The sequence below is a fragment of the Nicotiana attenuata genome, chromosome 8 (assembly GCF_001879085.1).
Source record: "Nicotiana attenuata strain UT chromosome 8, NIATTr2, whole genome shotgun sequence".
NCBI lineage: Eukaryota > Viridiplantae > Streptophyta > Magnoliopsida > Solanales > Solanaceae > Nicotiana > Nicotiana attenuata.
This window is the reverse complement of record NC_031996.1, coordinates 21,799,774-21,819,244: the sequence shown is the minus strand read 5'-3', so window position 1 is coordinate 21,819,244 and position 19,471 is coordinate 21,799,774.

The window sequence follows — 19,471 nt, the reverse complement described above, 5'->3', positions numbered from 1 at the left end:
AAAAATACACAGCAAGTGTAGCATGAGTACAAAAACAACGTGTACTCAGTAAGTATCCCACCTAACCTCGAAGAAGTAGAGATGAGAGGTCGACTTCGACACTTACTAGTGGTCCAATAATAAAATACCAATTGTACAATAAATCAAGGATTTCAATAAACATGGCTATGACTCAATAGAATGGAGCAAGTAAACAATTCTTTTATTCATAGGGAAATTTCCAAATCCGTTTTCATCATTTATACATTTATTCTCAATCCGGGAAAGCAATGTCCTAATTTATATATATCAAGGCAAGCAATACAAGCATGCGCAAATCATGCCGAGGTCGTACGATCCGATCCAATAATATTTAAATTGTGCACTGCCAGAGGGTCGAATAGTGCGAACCATAGATGCATCTGTTACCCCACTCGCGAATCATACATGCGACGCGGTCAAATATAAATAAACAATCACCCTGCTCGCGAATCATACATGTGACGCAGATACACATAGAAACACACATTCAAACAGTCAGTGAAGACTTCATCAGGGAAACCATTATTCAAGGAGATGTAAATTTCTCTTTTTACAAGTCAAGAAGATGAAGTTTAGTTCTTTTAGAAAGTCATTTGCCACTTCGGTGTGATTTAAGCAATTTAAACTATCAATAACGTTACAATTATCACAAGTAAAACATGATTTTGGGTCCTAGACTACCCGGACATAAGCATGATAGTAGCTACACACGGACTCTCATCACCTCGTGCGTACGTAGCCTCCACAAATAGGAACACATAACCAATTAACTCACCTATGGGGACACTTCCCTCTTACAAGGTTAGAAAGGAGACTCACCTTGCTCCGAAGTTTCATAATTGTTATTCCATGCCCTTCCGAAAACTCAAATCGATGCATATTGCTCCAAAACTAGCCAATAATATGTAACTCATTAATATATGACCAATTACTCATTATAATTCAATTTATAACAATTCCTAACCCCGATCGAAAAGTTGACAAAATTAACCTCGAGCCCACGTGCCCGGATTCGAAATTTTTTGAAGATAAAGTCTACCCATAACCTCACGAACTCAAATATATAATTTACTCCCAATTTTGTGCCCAAATCGTTGTCAAATTCCAAGAATACCAAATTTCTAGGTTTTTCTTCAAAACCCCAATTTCACTAATTTCCCATGATTTTCCATGTTAAAATCTAGATATAATCCAAGTAATTAACTTGCAATAGGTGGGAATCACTTACCTTGACATGGATGATGAAAATGGAGCTCCAAAATCGCTCCTAGGTTGGCTCCCATGGAGAACATGAGATGAAATGAGCCAAACCCATTTCTTTTCACTTATACACTGCCCAGACGATTCCTCTTCGCGTTCGCGAGACCCCCGTCGCATTCGCGAAGAAGAAAATTTCCAAAAACTATTTTTCAAACTCTTTTCAGACAGCCTCTAGTATAATGGTCATAACTTTTGGTAAAAAACTCCAAATGACAAATGGTTTAATGTTTTGAAAACTAGACACCTAGATCTACAGCTTTCGTGTTTTGGAAATTTCCCAATTCCTTATAGATTTTGAGATATAAGCTGCCAAAGTCAGCCCTGTGCAACACAAATTTCTTCTTCATCTTCCCGGACAGCCTGTAGTGTACCAGCCGTAACTTTTGGTACACAAATCGAAATGCTAAATGGTTTATCTTTATGAAAAGTAGACACAAATGGCTACGACTTTTGTTTTTCGATCATCTCCAAATTCCTTATAGATTGTGAGATATGAGCCACCGAAGTAAGACCTGCGCAACAGAATTCTTCTTCTTCCGAACGCGAGACTCCTTCCGCGAACGCGAAGAACAAAATCCCGGAAGCCAAATCCTTCTTCGCGAACACCGGATGACCATCGCGGATGCAAAGAACAACACCAGACACCAGCATCAGCAGTTCTAACACAGCCCCAAATGCTCCGAAACCACCCCGAAACACACCCGAGGCCCCCGGGACCCCGTCCAATCACACAACTCAGTCCCCTAACATAACACAGACCTGCTCGAAGCCTCAAATCACGTCAAACAACGCTAAAACCATGAATCGCACTCCAATCCAAGCTTAGTGAACTTTAGAATTTCAAGCTTCTATATTCGATGTCGAAACCTATCAAATCACGTCCGATTGACCTCAAATTCTGCACACAAGTCATATTCGAAATTACGGACCAATTCCAACTTCTGGAATCGAAATCCGACCACGATATCAAAAAGTCTACTTCCGGTCAAACTCCTCAATAACCTTCAAATTTCTATATTTAGCCAAATGACTCCAAAATGACCCACGGACCTCCGAACTCACTTCCGATCGCGCTCCCAACACCATAATCACCATATGGAGCTATAACCAGACTCAAAATCCCAAACGAACATTGATAACACTAAAAAGCAGTTCAACCCAAACTTATGAAATTCTTCCAAAAATGCTAACTTCCACAATTGGTGCCGAAATGTTCCCGGGTCTTCCAAAACCCAATCCGAATATACGCCCAAGTCCAAAATCATCATACGAACCTGCTGGGACCTTCGAATCCCTATTCCGAGGTTGTTTACTCAAAAATCCAATCTTAGTCAAGTCTTTGAACTTAAAGCTTCCAAAATGAGAATTCTCTTTCCAAATCAACTCCGAACTTCCCGAAATTCAATTCCGACCATGCGTACAAGTCATAATACCTGAAGTGGAGCTGTGATCGCTGCCAACTCCACACTACTATAAAGTAGGAAGAGAGGGTCGCGATAGCTTTTACCCGATATGAGGGTCGGGATCCATTTCCTCAGAGAGCTAGAAATTGGAGCTGGGTATCTATCTAGACTAGAGTCGTGTACTTGTTCTAAATGTCACTTCCAACATTTTTGGGTTTTTTCAATTATAAAATTCTATTATCAAACTACTAATTGAAACTAGATTATGCTACGAAATAATTGCTAAGGTTGTATCTAATGGGGAGAAAGGAACTAGGGTCGTGACATCACCTAGGTGGTTAATTGACGGGTAGATGTTACGAAGGTTTGATTGACATAATTGGGGCTTATGCTATAACCGTCGCACACTTTTACGCACTCTCACACCTCTCGGTAGAGAGAGTGATTTTGCCCAATTGACTCTCTCGAGACCAAATGGGTAGGCAAATTAGATCAAGCAACTAGGGTTCAAGTAGGGTGATTAATCTCTCGAGGTTTAACCCGTTAATTGGGACTATCATTTCTCATGAGTCCATCCCAATTCCTTGTTGGGTCAATTTTGGAGACTCAGACTCTCTCTCTCAAGAAGAGTCAAATCAACAAAGCTCAAATCAGTGTTTGCAACCACCAATTCATAGATTAAAACATAAAATCAACCCAAATAGCAAATACCCATAGTCAATCTAACCCTAGATGGCAACAACCAGCAATTACCCACACTAGGGTTGAGCCACAACCCTAGCTAATGGGTTTAGCTACTCATGCTTGAAGAAGAAAATGAAGAAACAGATGAAGAACAAGACATATTAATTAAATGCTAAATTAAAATACAAGAATCTATCGTTAATTTGAAGCTAAGATGCCAAAAATGGCTACAATTGAGGTTCTCACGAGTGCAGTTCAGTTCTGGAATTAACTGCTTGACCTAAAAATGGTAAAATGTTCTATTTATACTAGGCTGGAAAAACCAGACAAAAATACCCCTGCGGGGTTAGTGCGGGCCGCACATAATGGACTGCGGCCGCACTAGGATCTTGGACTTCAAATTTGGGCTCTCTAAAGTTGGGCTCCGCGGACCGCGTAGAATGGACCGCGGCCGCGGAGGTCTCTAACGCGATCAGCACAAATATGACCGTGGACCGCGCAGCTGGATCAAGGAAGAATTCACCTCTCTGAATCTCTCTTCCGAGGACCACACCAAATGGTAGTGCGGCAGCGAAGCCTTCACCGTGGACCGCAAAATGTGTACCGTAGCCGCGTTGCCTTAATCCCATTTGAGCCATCTCTCTGAATCTACCTAGTTCGGACCGCACAAAGTCGAATGCGGCCGCACTAGGTCTTTTTGCCCTCAATTTGCCTTGTCTTTTGTGCTTGAGCAAGTTTCACTCCTTTTGAGCCGAACTATGACATATCATCACTTTGTCGATCAAACCTGCAACCAAGCACACTTATGAGCCTTGTGGGACTATTTTTGTAACAATTTATAACCAAAGCGTAAGCAAGAAGGAGCATAAAACACTACAAAATCCCTAGTTATCAACTCCCCAAACTTAAGCTTTTGCTTGTCCTCAAGCAAACAAAATAAGACCCATCCCTTAAGGTAAAATCCACAAATTTCCAGCTATCCTAAAGTAACCTCAACAAGCATCAATTGGGACTAACAATTGCCCTCAATACGAATGCATCATTAACAACATTTGACCTTTGAAAAACCATGGATCAAGTGTGACACCAGAGCATCAAGAGTTGACTCATTACATCAAAGAACCCTCTCAATTACCTTGGTCATTGTGGAACCCAAACTTACACATCCTCAACTCTCCCTAAGCAAACCTCACCTTTTAGAGTATTGGCACACAAACCGAGGTTAATGGGAATTCACTCATCTCTCTCAAGAAAAGGTCATGAGTCCGGCTCTAGGTACCATATGCTTTCCCCTTATGTAATTATCCACTAATGTAAGCTTCATTCGACTCAAGATCATATAGGGCTTTTGTGGAGTCATTGTGAAGTCTTTTGGGTTAGGGTAGGTCATGTTTTTGTTCAGGTGGGTTCTATCTTCCCTTAAGCACTTCTTTTAATTCATTTGGCACAATTCACTTGACTCTTTGAGTCATTTCACCTCTTTCTAAGGGGTTAGAGAGACTCGTTGTCACTCTTTCTTATGCATTTCAATTCTTTTCTCCTTTTTTCAACTTTCCACACCTTTCTTTCTTTTAATTTTTCTTGAATCCCTTTTTATGCTTTCTCACATTGAGCATTCTTTTTGTCTTTTTGCTTTTCTTTCTCTTTCATTGCCTTTACTTTTCTTCATTTTATGCCTTATACCACTTTGTTGTCATCTTCGTCTCTCTCCTAAACTTATACTTTTGCCATGTGCTCAAGGAAAGATCGGGTTCCAAGAGAGGATATCTTTTAGGACGAGTATAGGCTTGTATCATGGTTCTTGAAAGAAAAAGGTCTAAGGCTCAAAAGGGATTAACTAGGGATCATATCATTGGTAGGCTATGGAATTTGTTCAACTATCATTTGGATCAAGGAGAGCCTATAATCACTTCCCAAGTCTAATTTCACTTAAGATTTCGCCTCAACAAACATTCAGGGCAAGTTCTAGACCAATGGCTCGGGACTTGGATTCTCAATTCGATTTCTCACCACACAAGCTAAGGGATTTCTAACGAGTCGGGGGCCCACAACGACCTTAGATACGATTTGAGCACATAATGGTCCCGAAAAACCATTTGATGATTGTCGGTCAACACAAGAGTCTCAAGGCCACAACTTTCACCATCCTAAACACAACATTTTGTCTTTGACCATGGGATCAAAGGCAAATGTGCTAGGCCCAAGTGAAGCTTTGCATGAGGTACCTTTAACTATAAACTGCCAAAAATAAAAACAAAAACGGACTCAAACCCTTAAGAAGGTTGTCACGTCATCTATCATTGGGAAGAGCCACCCGGTTCACACAAAACTCCACCTTTGGAAAGAACCGTGGAATTAAGAAAACCAAAGGCTTATTAAAACGTCCAAAGCAAAACAAAGGCTACGAGCCTATATAAGAAGCTAAAAATGAAATTTTTTTGCGAAAATAGAAAATAGAATGAATATGTACAATAGAGGAGTGAATATACAATGGGGATGAATACATACAATGATGTACTTTTATATACAGACCAAAGGAAATATAAGAAGTACGATAAAAATAGCTAAATGTAAGATTATATACAGACCAAATGAAAAATCAAGAAAGCATAAAATAGTATCAATATTTACAGTCATCCAAAAATGAAGGGCGCACCCCCTCGAATAAAAGCTGGCTTTGTCCTCAATGCCAACTAGTCTAAATAAGCATCAAAAAGATAAGGAAAGGATATTGGAACTCCCTAAGCCTCGTTCATCTGCATGGGAACATGAGTGGTCCCCGGGTCCTCTGTATGCGTGGGAACCTCGGACTGGTTCCCGGTCTCCTGCTGCTCAGCTGCTGGGACTGGGGCCTGGACCTGGACGGGCTGAATATCAGGAACATCTTGTAGCTGACTGGAGGAAGCCTCCGGTGGGTCTGCCAACTGGATGATGGCCTCATCTGCACTGGGGAGCTTCCTCTTCTTCCTAGGAAGCCTATGTGTCTGCTCCTGCTGTGGCTCTGCTGCTGGTACTGCTGCTGGAGCTGGATCCTCAAATAGCAAGTCTAAAGGCAGCTGGTCTGCCTTCAGCTTGTCCACATCTGCTCTAAGTTCCTTTACAGACTCCTTGGAAGCCCGTGTTTTGCGCAGTTTCCTGTGCTCCCTGGCAAGCTCCTTCAGAGGCTTGCCATGTGAATCCACTGCCTTAGACAAGGCAGTCTGAGTACTGATAATCTTTTCCTGGTTCTCCAGGAGCTTCTTCAATGTATCCTCAATGGACTGTGGAATCTGCGCTGGCTGTGGTGCCGACTGAGCCGCAATGGTAGAAGACAATGTGGACAACTTGGATGACGCAGCTGACATCCAATTGTTCAAGCTATTCAGTGTCTGGCTCAGCTGGTGGGAAGTGATAGGATGGGCCCGGGAAGATGGAATCTCCGAGCCAGCTGAAGTAGAGGGACCGACAGTAGAGGAAGGTCCGGGAGGCATGTCAGCGACTGTAGAGGCAGGCTCAGTGGAGGGCTCTGTGGATGGCTCTACCGCAACCGGCTCTTCAGACTGGCCAGTTGGGGTAGAGTGAGTGGCTTGTAATTCTTGTCCTTGGGGTTATCTGGCCCCTTTAAACTGTACCATGAAAATGGAGCCACAGGTTTTACTTTGACATCAAAGGGTTTCTTCTCCACCTTCAGGTCCCAGAAATACATAGTGAGGGTGTTGGGAAAAGGGTAGTTCCGGTCATGCTCAACCCCCACTGCAGAAATGACACGGGAAATCACATTGCCCCCGTTGATAGGATAGCCCGCCATAATAGATGCAATAAGAACAGCCCCGGCAAGTGGAATAGTCTGATCATGGGTAGTGCGGTCAAGTCGACTACACACGAAAGTCAACCACCCCCTAGCCTCAAAATTGAGAGTCCTCCGAAGTATTTTGGTCCCTGCTTGCAACCACTCTGGAACAGTACCCGGGATTGCCAGGTATAAAGCTAACCACGGACGAACCTCCTCGCCCATTGCCAACTTTTCATTGTAAAGGGTCTCATCTTCTTCATTGAACCCCAAGTATTCATTGAGTGCCTTCCTAGTAAATACCACATTTTTGTTTCGCACTTTGGTCACTTTAGTGCCCTTCAATATGTGGGCCACATTGCTATAGAACTCCTTGACCATGTGCTCATTTGCCTTCACACAATCATCCCGAATATGCTCCCAACCCACTCGAGTTTGAAACTGTCTATGCACATTTGGGTGTAGGGGTATAAGGTCTCACTCAATAAAACTCCTCTCGAGAATCAGCTTTCGTAGTGGCCACCATTCCCTAAACTTGTGGAACGCTACCTGGCTGACGAACCTATCCTCCCAAACTGCGGGATTTCTAGTTCGGTCAACACCCCAACCTGTGGTTCACCACCCCCCTGTACCCCTCTAGCACCTTGAACGTCCTCCTCGCCTCCTTCTGCACTCTCCCTAGACAAAGAAGATGTGGGCGAGGTGGAGCAGTCCCCACTACCGGATGCTGAGCCCTCAGATGACTCATGCACAACATTGATTGGCTGTCGGTTAATGGGTGATTGTGGAGGAGTGTCATCAATCACTCTAAACCTCCCGGGCTAGTCAGGGACATAGGTTGGGATGAAATCTGAGGAAATATCCCGCGAAGGTTCGTACTTACTCCCCGATGAATGAGAAGCAGCTTTGTCTGCATCTTTAATTGCTTTTCTCAGTCTCTTTGTACTTTCCCGAACTTGGGGAGTGAGTTTTATCATATTTTCCTTCCCACCCCGGGAAGAGTCACCTCGGCCGGGTTGTTTTGCAGCTCTACCTCTTTGTTTGACCATTATCTGCAATCACACATATCTAGCTTTGTTAGTATCAGCACATGCAGTGAATCAGTTGTGGAAAATGAATTGCAAAACAGAAGCCAAAAGTTGCAGAAAAAGGTTGCAGAAACAGTGCACCACGGCCTGCACAAAAAGGAGTGCGGCCGCACTGGAGGCACCGCGGACCGCATAAAAGCCACCGAGGTCCGCATTGGGGCAGGGTCTAGAAAACAACTTCTCTGGATCTCTCCACCACGGCCCGCACAAAGTGGTATCGCGGCCGAGGTGGGTCAGCGCGGACCGCACAAAGTGCTATGCGGCCGCGCTGGGCACAGGTCATCTTTCAGAAACATAAGCACCGCGGTCCGCACAAAGTTGTACTGCGGTAGGGCACCGCGGACCGCACTAAAGTGACCGCGGTCCAGCAGAGGGTGCTAATTCAAGGCACTGAGTTAGGGTTTCTAATTTTTGCAATATTGTTCAAGTTTTCACCTAACTTTGTCCCTACTCAATTACTTAATCATTATGCACATCAAGATTTAAAACTAACCTAAGCTAACAAGTAGAGAAAAACAGGAAGAAGAAGAAGCTATGGGCTAGTGTGAATGAACTAAAATGAAATTGTAAAATTAAACAAAGAAGAATGAATAAAATGTTACCAAATGTGAAGATAGAGTGCAATTAATCAATCTAAGCAATGATTTACGGGAAAAGATAGGATGAACAGTAAATTTTTGGTCTCTGAAAGTTAAAATTCCAAAAAGGGTAAAAGGAGACCCTTAAGGTCTATTTATAGAAAAAGGTGTGGGACCCAGTCTTACCTACCAGTGCGGCCGCACAAAAAGGACCGCGGACCGCGCTGGGTTTGTTCAGAAGAAGTCTGAGAAGGCAACCTCCGCGGTCCGCACAAAACAGACCGCGGCCGCAGAGGTCCACCGCAGTCCGCACTAAATGCAATGCGGCCGCAGTGGCAAACTTCAGAGAGTACCTCACTTGGCCTTCACTAGTGCGGACCACACAAAGTGCAATGCGGCCGCACTGGCAACTTCAGATACTGTTCCATTTTTCCAAAATGTTTTGCACTGCATCAACACAATCCCTGCAACATCTCACAACCAAGTAGTCCAAAAATCAATCCTAACTACTAAGAAAATCAAAGAAAACAAAAAGAAAAATACATGGGTAGCCTCCCAAGAAGCGCTTGATTTAACGTCGCGGCACGACGCGGGTTACCATCACATCATTTGAAATAAACCATAGCCATCATATGGCTATCATCAAACTTTCCAAGATAATGCTTGACGGTGCCCATTCACTCTAAAGACTTCACCACTTTTGTTCTTCAAATCTAGAGCACCAAACGGGGTCATACACACAACCTCCAATGGTCCACTCCACTTAGATTTCAGCTTTCTCGGAAACAACCTTAGACTAGAGTTGAACAAGAGGACCAAATAACCAACTTTGAACTCCTTTCCACGAGCATATTTGTCATGAAGGTACTTCATCTTGTCCTTATACAAGGACGAACTAGAGTATGTATGGAACCGAAATTCATCAAGTTCAATGAGTTGTTCAACACGAAGATTGGCCGCAACATCCCACTCAAGATGAAGCTTCCTCGAGGCCCACATGGCCTTATGCTCCAATTCTACTGGTAGGTGACATGCTTTCCCAAACACCAACCAGTACGGAGACATACCAATTGGGGTCTTGTAAGCGGTCCGGTAGGCCCATAGAACATCATCTAACTTTTTAGACCAATCGATCCTATTGGCATTGACGGTTTTCGATAAAATGCTCTTGATTTCCCTGTTAGACACTTCAACCTGGCCACTTGCTTGAGGATGATAAGGTGTAGAGACTTTGTGGTTGACACCATACTTGGAAAGCAAAGCATCAAAAGCTCTATTACAAAAATGCGATCCTCCATCACTAATGATTGCCCGGGGTGTACCAAACTTTGTGAAAAAGCTCTTCTTTAGAAATGATACCACACTCCTAGCTTCATTGTTGGGCAAGGCCACGGCCTCAACCCGTTTTGACACATAATCAACCGCTATAAGAATGTAAGTGTTCCCACACGAGCTAACAAAAGGGCCCACAAAAACGATACCCCATACATCAAAGATATCAACTTCTAGAATTGTGTTAAGAGGAATCTCATCTTTCTTGGAAATCCCGCCCGCTCGTTGACATTGATCACATCTTTTCACTAGATCACTTGCATCTTTGAACAAGGTTGGCCAATAAAAACCACAACTCAAAACTTTCGAACCCGTTCTCACCCCTCCATGATGGACACCATATGGGGGATGAATGATAAGCCTCCAAAATACTCAATTGCTCTCCCTCCGGGATACACCTTCGAATCACACCATCCGTGCGAATCTTAAACAAGTATGGCTCATCCCAATAGAAGTCCAAACTATCCCATTTGAATTTCTTCCTTTGGTTAGAATAGAGCTCACACGGGATGATGCCAGTCACAATGAAATTAGCAATATCCGCAAACCATGGCATATCACACATTGACGTAGAAAGTAGTTGCTCATCGGGGAACGTATCATTGATCTCCAAGCCATCACATGGCCTTTCTTCCTCCTCCAAGTGGGACAAAAGATCCGCAACTTGGTTCTCACTAACTTTCCGATCCACTATTTACAAATCAAACTCTTGAAGAAGTAATACCCATCTCATCAATCTTGCCTTGGAATCTTTCTTGGTCATCAAATACCTAAGGGAGACATGGTCGGTGTGCACAATTACTTGGGCCCCCATAAGATATGGCCCAAATTTTTCCATGGCAAACACTATAGCCAATAATTCCTTCTCCATCACCGTGTAATTCCTTTGAGCTTCATTCATTGTCTTGCTTGCATAGTACACCGGATGGAACATTTTGTTCACTCGCTGACCCAACACCGCCCCATCACTTGCATCGCACATTAGCTCGAAGGGCAGACTCCAATTGGGTGCGGTAATGATCGAGGTGGTGGTCAAATTGTGCTTAAGAAGTTCAAAAGCCTCCATGCATTTCTCATCAAACACAAACTTAGCCTCTTTCTCCAGCAACTTGCAAAGGGGATTCACAACCTTCGAAAAATCCTTTATAAAACGCCGGTAAAACCCGGCATGCCCAAGGAAACTCCGCATCCCTTTGACAGAAGTGGGGGTAGGAAGCCTCAAAATCACCTCGATCTTAGCTTTGTCTACCTCAATCCCATGCTTAGAAATCTTGTGACCCAACACTATGCCTTCTTCAACCATGAAATGGCATTTTTCCCAATTGAAAACGAGATTAGTTTCTTCACATCGGGCCAAGACTCTATCCAAATTTCCCAAACACTCTTTGAATGAATCACCAACCACACTAAAATCATCCATAAAGACCTCCAAAATGTCTTCCACCATGTCGGTGAAAATAGCCATCATGCAACGTTGGAAGGTCGCCGGAGCATTGCACAACCCGAATGGCATCCGGGAGAAAGCAAATAAACCATATGGGCATGTGAATGTGGTTTTCTCTTGGTCCTCCGGTGCAATTAAAATTTGATTATACCCCGAGTAGCCATCCAAAAAGCAATAAAAATCTTGCCCCGCAAGGCGATCAAGCATTTGATCGAGGAATGGCAAGGGAAAATGATCCTTGCGGGTCACTTTGTTTAGCTTCCGGTAGTCTATGCAAACTCCCAGTAATGGTCCGAGTGGGAATAAGTTCGTTGTTGTCATTTGTCACCACAGTCATCCCACCTTTGTTCGGCATACATTGCACCGGAGAAGTCCATGAGCTATTAGAGATTGGATACACCACGCCCGCATCAAGCTACTCGATCACTTCTTTCTTCACCACCTCTTGCATTGCCTCATTGAGCCTCCTTTGATGTTCTAAGGAAGGCCTTGCATCATCCTCCAAGATAGTTTTGTGCATGCAAAATGTGGGGCTTATTCCCCGAATGTCCGCCAGAGTCCATCCAATTACCCTTTTTAGCCTTTGAAGCACCGCCAAAGTGGCCTCAACCTGCATGTTAGTAAGGCAAGAAGAAAGAATAACTGGTAAAGTTGAATTAGAGCCCAAGAATTCATACCTAAGGTGTGGAGGAAGTGGCTTCAACTCCAACACCGGTGGCTCCTCAATTGATGGTTTGGTTGGTGGAGTTTTCCGATTTTCAAGATCCAAAGACAATTTTCTCGGCTCATAGGAATAAGAGCCCATCCCATGTAATGCATTGACACACTCCACTCTTCTTGCATCATCATTGACATCAAGATTTAATAGCACGGCCTCAAGGGGATCCTCCACGTTAATCATGGCACTTGTGTGATCCACTATCACAGCTGTGACAATGTCCACAAATGAGCACACCTCGGTGCTATTGGGTTGCTTCATGGATTTGCAAACATGGAAAACGACCTTCTATCCCCCACTCGGAAAGATAGTTAACCCGCTTCAACATCAACCAATGCCTTCCCCATTGCAAGGAAAGGTCTCCCTAGAATAATTGGAATCTCATAGTCCACCTCACAATCCAAAATTAGGATAAATTTGTCCACCCGGACAAGCACATCGTCAACTATTCCCAAAGGATGCTTCATTGATCTATCTACCATATGTAATCTCATGGAAGTTGTCCTTGGTGGCCCAATACCTAGAGTCTTGAAAACTAAGAAGGGCATTAAATTGATGCTTGCCCCAAGATCACATAAAGCTTTGGCAAAGTCTGCACTACCAATAGTGCAGGGGATAGTGAAAGCATCGGGATCCTCTAATTCCGGGGCCATTGAATGTACTATGGGACTAACTTGGTGGGTCATCTTGATAGTTTCGCAGTCCATTGATCTTTTCTTTGTAACCAAATATTTCATGAATTTCGCATACCCAGGCATTTGTTCCAAAGCCTCCACCAAAGGTACGTTGATGGATAAACTCTTCATCATGTCAATGAAATTTTTAAATTGATTCTCACTTTTCTGCTTGTCTAAACGTTGAGGATAAGGCGGAGGTGGTCAAGGCAAAGGTGTGTTGGATTTGGGCACCACCGGCTCGGGCATGTCAATCACGTGTTCCCTAGACGGGTTCACGACATCTTGAGTTTCCACCTCGGCCTCATCAATATCTATCCTCACTTCATTGTTCACATTTTTCTCAACCACATCTTCAACAATCAAAGGTACATCATTTTCCCGCAACTCAACATCATCATCCACAACTTGCTTATCTTTCGAGGCATGCACAGCACCGCCTCTCCCACTTCTTGTTGTAACCGCCATCACATGATTGATCCCACCCTTCGGGTTCACTACCGTATCACTTGGTAGAGCACCCTTAGGGCGAGTATTTAACGATTGAGAGATTTGGCCTAATTGCACCTCCAAATTCCGGATAGAGGTATTGTGGGAAGCCAATTGAGCATCGGAATCTTGGTTCTTCTTCATCATTTGTTCGAACATCTTTATATTCTTCCCATATCATTACCTGAAGAACTAGATCCTTGGGATTGAAATGGAGGCAGATTGTTCGGTTGTTGGTACATCGGGGGCCTTTGAAAGCCTTGCCCCTGGTTGCCTTGGTTTCCATTGTTGTTCCACCCACCTTGACCATTGTTGTTCCAATTGTTGTTATTACCATTCCAATGCCCTTGGTTGCCCTGATTGTTGTTCCCCCCAATTACCGCCTTGGTTGTTGTTGTTCCAATTACCACCACCTTGTTGTTGATTGCCCCAATTTCCTTGGGGTCGCCATTGTTGGTTTGAAGAGTTACCTCTATTGCCTTGATAGTTGTTAACATATTGTACCTCTTCATTTTGCTCATCATAACCCTCATTTTGAAACCCATCACACTCATCATCAAATTGCTCGGAATTCCCTTGGTTTTGTTGCCTCCTTTGCCTTCTCTTGTTGGTAAGCAAATTAACACATTCCATAGCGTTCACTTGGCAAGGGTTTTTGACTTGTTGCAACTGTGCCTTAGCCAATTGGTTCATAGTAGTTGTCAACTCCGCTATAGCTTGTCCATGGTCGTGTAACTCCTTGTGCAAATGAATAACCGTAGGGTCACCTTGAGGAACATTGGCCCTACTTTGCCATGCGGAAGACGTATCCTCCATCTCATCAAGAATCTCGCAAGCTTCATCATAAGACAACTTCATGAAATTACCCCCGGCTAATTGATTGACTATGCATTGATTTGTAGTATTGATGCCCCGATAGATGGTTTGTTGAATCATCGCCTCGGTCATATCATTATTGGGGCATTCCTTTACCATTGTTCTAAACCACTCCCAAATCTCATGCAAAGGTTTTGTGGGTTCTTGATTGAAAGCCAATATCTCATCTTGAAGTGCCGCCATATGCCCGGGTGAGAAAAATTTAGCAATAAACTTATCCGCCAAACTTATCCGCCAACTCATCCCAAGTTGTGATAGAATGATTGGGGAGTCTCTTTAGCCAATCCAATGCATTTCCCCGAAGCGAGAAGGGGAAATGTCTCAACCTAAGAGCATCTTCGGACATATTCGTCTGTTTGCTACCCCAACATGTCTCCACGAACCCTTTTAGATGTTTGTAGGAATTTTGATCCGCAGCTCCCGTGAAATACCCACGCTGCTCAAGTAAGGTCAACATGACATTAGTTTATCTGAAATTGCCCGCCCGGATTCTGGGTGGGACAATAGCACTTGCATATCCTTAGTTCGGTAGCACCCGAGGAACCGCTCTTGGAGGTGGCAGAGGAGGGTCTGGAACATTGTCATTAGCATTGGCCTGGCGGCCTCATCGTGGTCCGGGAGGTACAAGAGGCACCTCATCGTCTCCAATATCCTCAACCCCCTCCCGTGTAAGCACATTTCCAGGAGGGTCATTTGCATTTAAAGCCATTTTAGTACCTGTAGTAATCACACACATAGATTAGTAACAAAGAAGGAAAGAAGAACAACACACAAAACTAACTAAATAGATAGCCAAAACCGTTAGCTCCCAGGTAATGGCGCCAAAAAGTTGATCGATGCCTACTCCGCACCAATAAAAGGTAGCAAGAGAGGGTCGCAATAGCTTTTACCCGATATGAGGGTCGGGATCGAATTCCTCGGGGAGCTAGAAAGGGAGTTGATGTATCTATTCAGTCTAAAATCGTGTACTTGTTCCAAATGTCACTTCCATACATTTTTGGGTTTTTTGATTATCAACTACTGTTATTAAACTATTAATTAAAACTAAATTAGACTACGAGATGGTTGCTAAAGTTGTATCTAATGGGAAGAAGGGCACTAGGGTCGTGACATCACCTAGGTGGCTAATTGACAGGTAGATGCTACTAAGGTTCGATTGACATAATTGGGGCTTATGCTATAACCGTTGCACAATTTTACCCACTCTCACACCTCTCGGTAAAGAGAGTGATTTTGTCCAATTGACTCTCTCGAGACCAAATGGGTAGGCAAATTAGATCAAGCAACTACGGTTCAAGTAGGGTGATTACTCTCTCAAGGTTTAACCCGTTAATTGGGACTATCATTTCTGATGAGTCCATCCCAATTCCTTGTTGGGTCAATTTTGGAGACTTAGACTCTCTTTCTCAAGAAGAGTCAAATCAACAAAGCTCAAATCAGTGTTTGCAACCACCAATTCATAGATTAAAACATAAAATCAACCCAAATAGCAAACACCCATTGTCAATCTAACCCTAGATGGCAACACCCATTAATTACCCACACTAGGGTTGAGCGACAACCCTAGCTAATGCGTTTAGCTACTCATGCTTGAAGAAGAAAATAAATAAATAGATGAAGAACAAGACATATTAATTAAATGCTAAATTAAAAGACAAGAATCTATCGTTAATTTGAAGCTAAGATACCAAAAATGGCTACAAATGAAGTTCCCACGAGCGCAGCTCAGTTCTAGCGTTAACAAATGACCTAAAAATGGTAAAATTCTATTTATACTAGGCTGGAAAAACTGGACAAAAAAGCCCCTGCGGGGTCTGTGCCGGCTGCACAAAATGGACCGCGGCCGCACTAGGCTCTTGGACTTCAAATCTGGGCTCTCTGAACTTGGGCTCCACGGACCACGTAGAATGGACCGCAGCCGCGGAGGTCTCTAATGCGGTCTGCACAAGTATGACCACGGACCGCACAGCTTGAACCATGGCAAATTTTAACTCTCTGAATCTCTCTTCCGCGGACCGCACAAAGTGGTAGTGCGGCCGTGGAGCCTTCACCGCGGACCGCGCAATGTGTAATGTGGCCGCGTTGCCTGAAGCCTGGTTTTGCCATATCTCTGAATCTACCTAGTGCGGACCGCACAAAGTCGAATGCGACCGCACTAGGCCTTTTTGCCCTCAGTTTGCCTTGTCTTTGATACTTAAGCAGGTTTCACTCCCTTTGAGCCGATCTTTGACATTTCGTCACTTTGTCGATTAAACCTGCAATCAAGCACACTTATGAGCCTTTTGGGACTATTTTGTAACAATTTATAACCAAAGCGTAAGCAAGGAGGAGCGTAAAACACGTTAAAATACCTAGTTATCATTAGGCGGTAGATGCCAAATGTAAGACTAAAAAGTAAGACATGCAAACCGAGTGGCCGAGAATCGGGGCCTTGATCTGGCCCCGGGTGAGGGTGTACTTGAACTCGGGCAACCTCGAAAACTTGCTTTGATCATAAAATGAAGATAGCCCTAAGACATTATAGATAGACCCTGAGTGAGGATACGTTCGAACTCGGATTGACCCTGGGCTAGAGTAACCGAGAGAGCGTTTAAGTTGAGCGGGAACTGACTCGGACCTAGAAAGATCCTCGAGATCGGGCACTATCTCGAGGCTAAGTTTATGCGGATAGCTCCTTAGAGCCCATCGTTATAGCAGCAAAGATCCTTGAGATCGGGTACATCTCGAGGCTAGGTTGACATGGGGGTCTTCGATCCCTCGAACGTTGTACGACAGCGTTAATCGTATGACACGGCCATGAAATGGTCTAGATGATCCCTCTGGTACAGCTCCTCGAAGGTGACAATAGCGTAGCCAGCATTAATTGGCCTTTAGGGTGGGCGGACAGTTGCTGCTTGCTCTATATATGAGTTTGTTTCCCTCCCTTTTGAAGATTCCGCTATTTTGAGCTGCTATCATTTTTCATAGAGTTCCTCTTTCTTGCGTCTACTCTTTCATCATTTTAACTCAAAGCTTTCGCTTAAGTTCTTGTTTCCTTTGCTTGTTCCACCATAGTTATGGCTGTTACGCCCAAGTCTGTTCACCAAGAAGGGCACAGTTCTGCCTCTGCTTCTCGCTCGATCGCCGGTACACCGCCGACGTCTGGTGTGTCAACCTCGAGATGTTGTGTCTCGAGGAGGGACTTTTTGTTAGAGAGACCTCCCAATGTTGAGGGCCATTGGGAGCACGCATCGAGATCCATTTCATCAATAGAAGAGGGACACCTCGAGGCAGTGAGGAGAGACTGCGAATGGGGAGAAAGGGTGGTACTGGAGGTACCTTCCTTGGAAGAGAACATCATGGCTCATGTAGGGTTTTTTTGAACGTATACACATACCCTTTCACGTTGGGCCCTCTTGATAGAGTCGTGCTTGACTTCTATCGAAGATATCGGGCTACCCCGGCATAGGTTCACCCGTCGTTCTGGAGAATAGTATTGATGGTGAGGTTATTTGCGGAGGAAGCCGGGCTCAAGTTCACCCTTAGCCATCTTATCAGACTGTACTGGCCCTTTCATTACCGAGGCCTGATTGCTATACAATGTCGATCCACCAGTCCCTTTGTTACCGACGATGAAGAAAATAAGGACCGAGGGTGCACGAGTCGATTTGTCCAAGTGCGGACTGTCGATGTTATCCCTGCAGAGTTCTTACCATTTCCTGAGAAATGGAATTTCACACGTAAGTGGTACACTCATGTTATTACTAACTTTGTCCATAGTGGAGGCGGACTCCGTAAATATATTCTCTTTTTCCTTTTTTACAACAATCCCGTGGATGCCATACGAGGTCCCCAACCTGGCGGATTGGACTTGGAAGCTGGCCGCTCGCGCGACCTACGATGGGCGTAAGTGGCAAGACCTATCGAAAGGCAGCTGGGAGGCAAAACACCACGGTATTTACTGTGCGGTTCATCCCCCTTGAAAGGTACTTTCTTTTATGTGTATTAACTCCGTCGTCGCAGGCATTGGAGAAATTCCTGAGATGAGACTGAGCCCCCTCGAAGGGGATGAAGGATCGTCGGCTTCGGGGCCGAGGGGTGATAGCAAACGGAAGGGGTCCTCGACAGACAAGATTATTCATAGTGAGGCAAGACCTGCTCGGAGGCTCAAAGAAGAAGTATCAGCTGAGCCCGCTGCACGCGAGGCTCTCTAGCCTCGGAAAAATAGTTCCTCCTTCGCCGCCATCTTCTTTTCCCATCAAAGGCACTTCGAGGGAAGATTTTCTGCCGCCTTCTTCTTTCCCATCAAAGTTACTTCGAGGGAGAAAGACTTTCTGATGTCTTGTTCTTCTCCCGCCGAAGGTACTTCGAGGGAGAAAGACTTTCTGCCACATTGTTCTTCTCTCATCAAAGGTACTTCAAGGGAGATTCGAGGCCAGGGGCCGCCCGAATCGGGCTGGTAGATGCACACTCAATCTTTGAGGAGGCTCAACGGCTTTGTTATTTGGTGAGATTTGGTTGACTTTGTTGGTTTTTCAGTTTTGCACTTTCATTTCCTTATTGAGCTTCTTTTTCATAGGCTTTTGACAAACTCAAGTCTGAGCTATTTCGCCGTGCAGCCAGGTTGCGAAAGGCCTTGGACGGGGAGAAATCCCTCAGGCTTCTTTGTGACAAAAGGGCAAAAGAGTTGGTATACCTGCGGTATGAGGCAAGTCGAAGCCGGAATTACGAAAGCTACCTTGAGAGACAGGTAACCTTTGTTTCGAGGAGATGCATGTTTCCTCTTCTACCCTCGGAGATTAATATTTTGATACTTCAGTTGCAGAGAAAAACGGAGGACCTGGAACACCTTTGGGGTGAAGTCAGTCAGGCCAAGTATGAGTGTAATGAGCTAAAGACTCAGGCAGATGCCCACGTTGCGGCTAAGAGAAATGCTTTGGCCAAGGCTTCTGCCCTCGAGGTGCAACTCCAGAATGCTTGTGAAAACAACTCGGTCCAAACGAGCATGATTGTAAGGGTCGAGTCTGACCTTTTGAAGATGAACGCCAAGGTCGTGGACGCCAAGGGCTGAAGCTGAAGAGATTCGAGCCAAGGCTGATAAGAAAGTGGTCGTCTATTCAAAAGACACTGCTGAGCTAAAGGGAGCTTCCGATCGA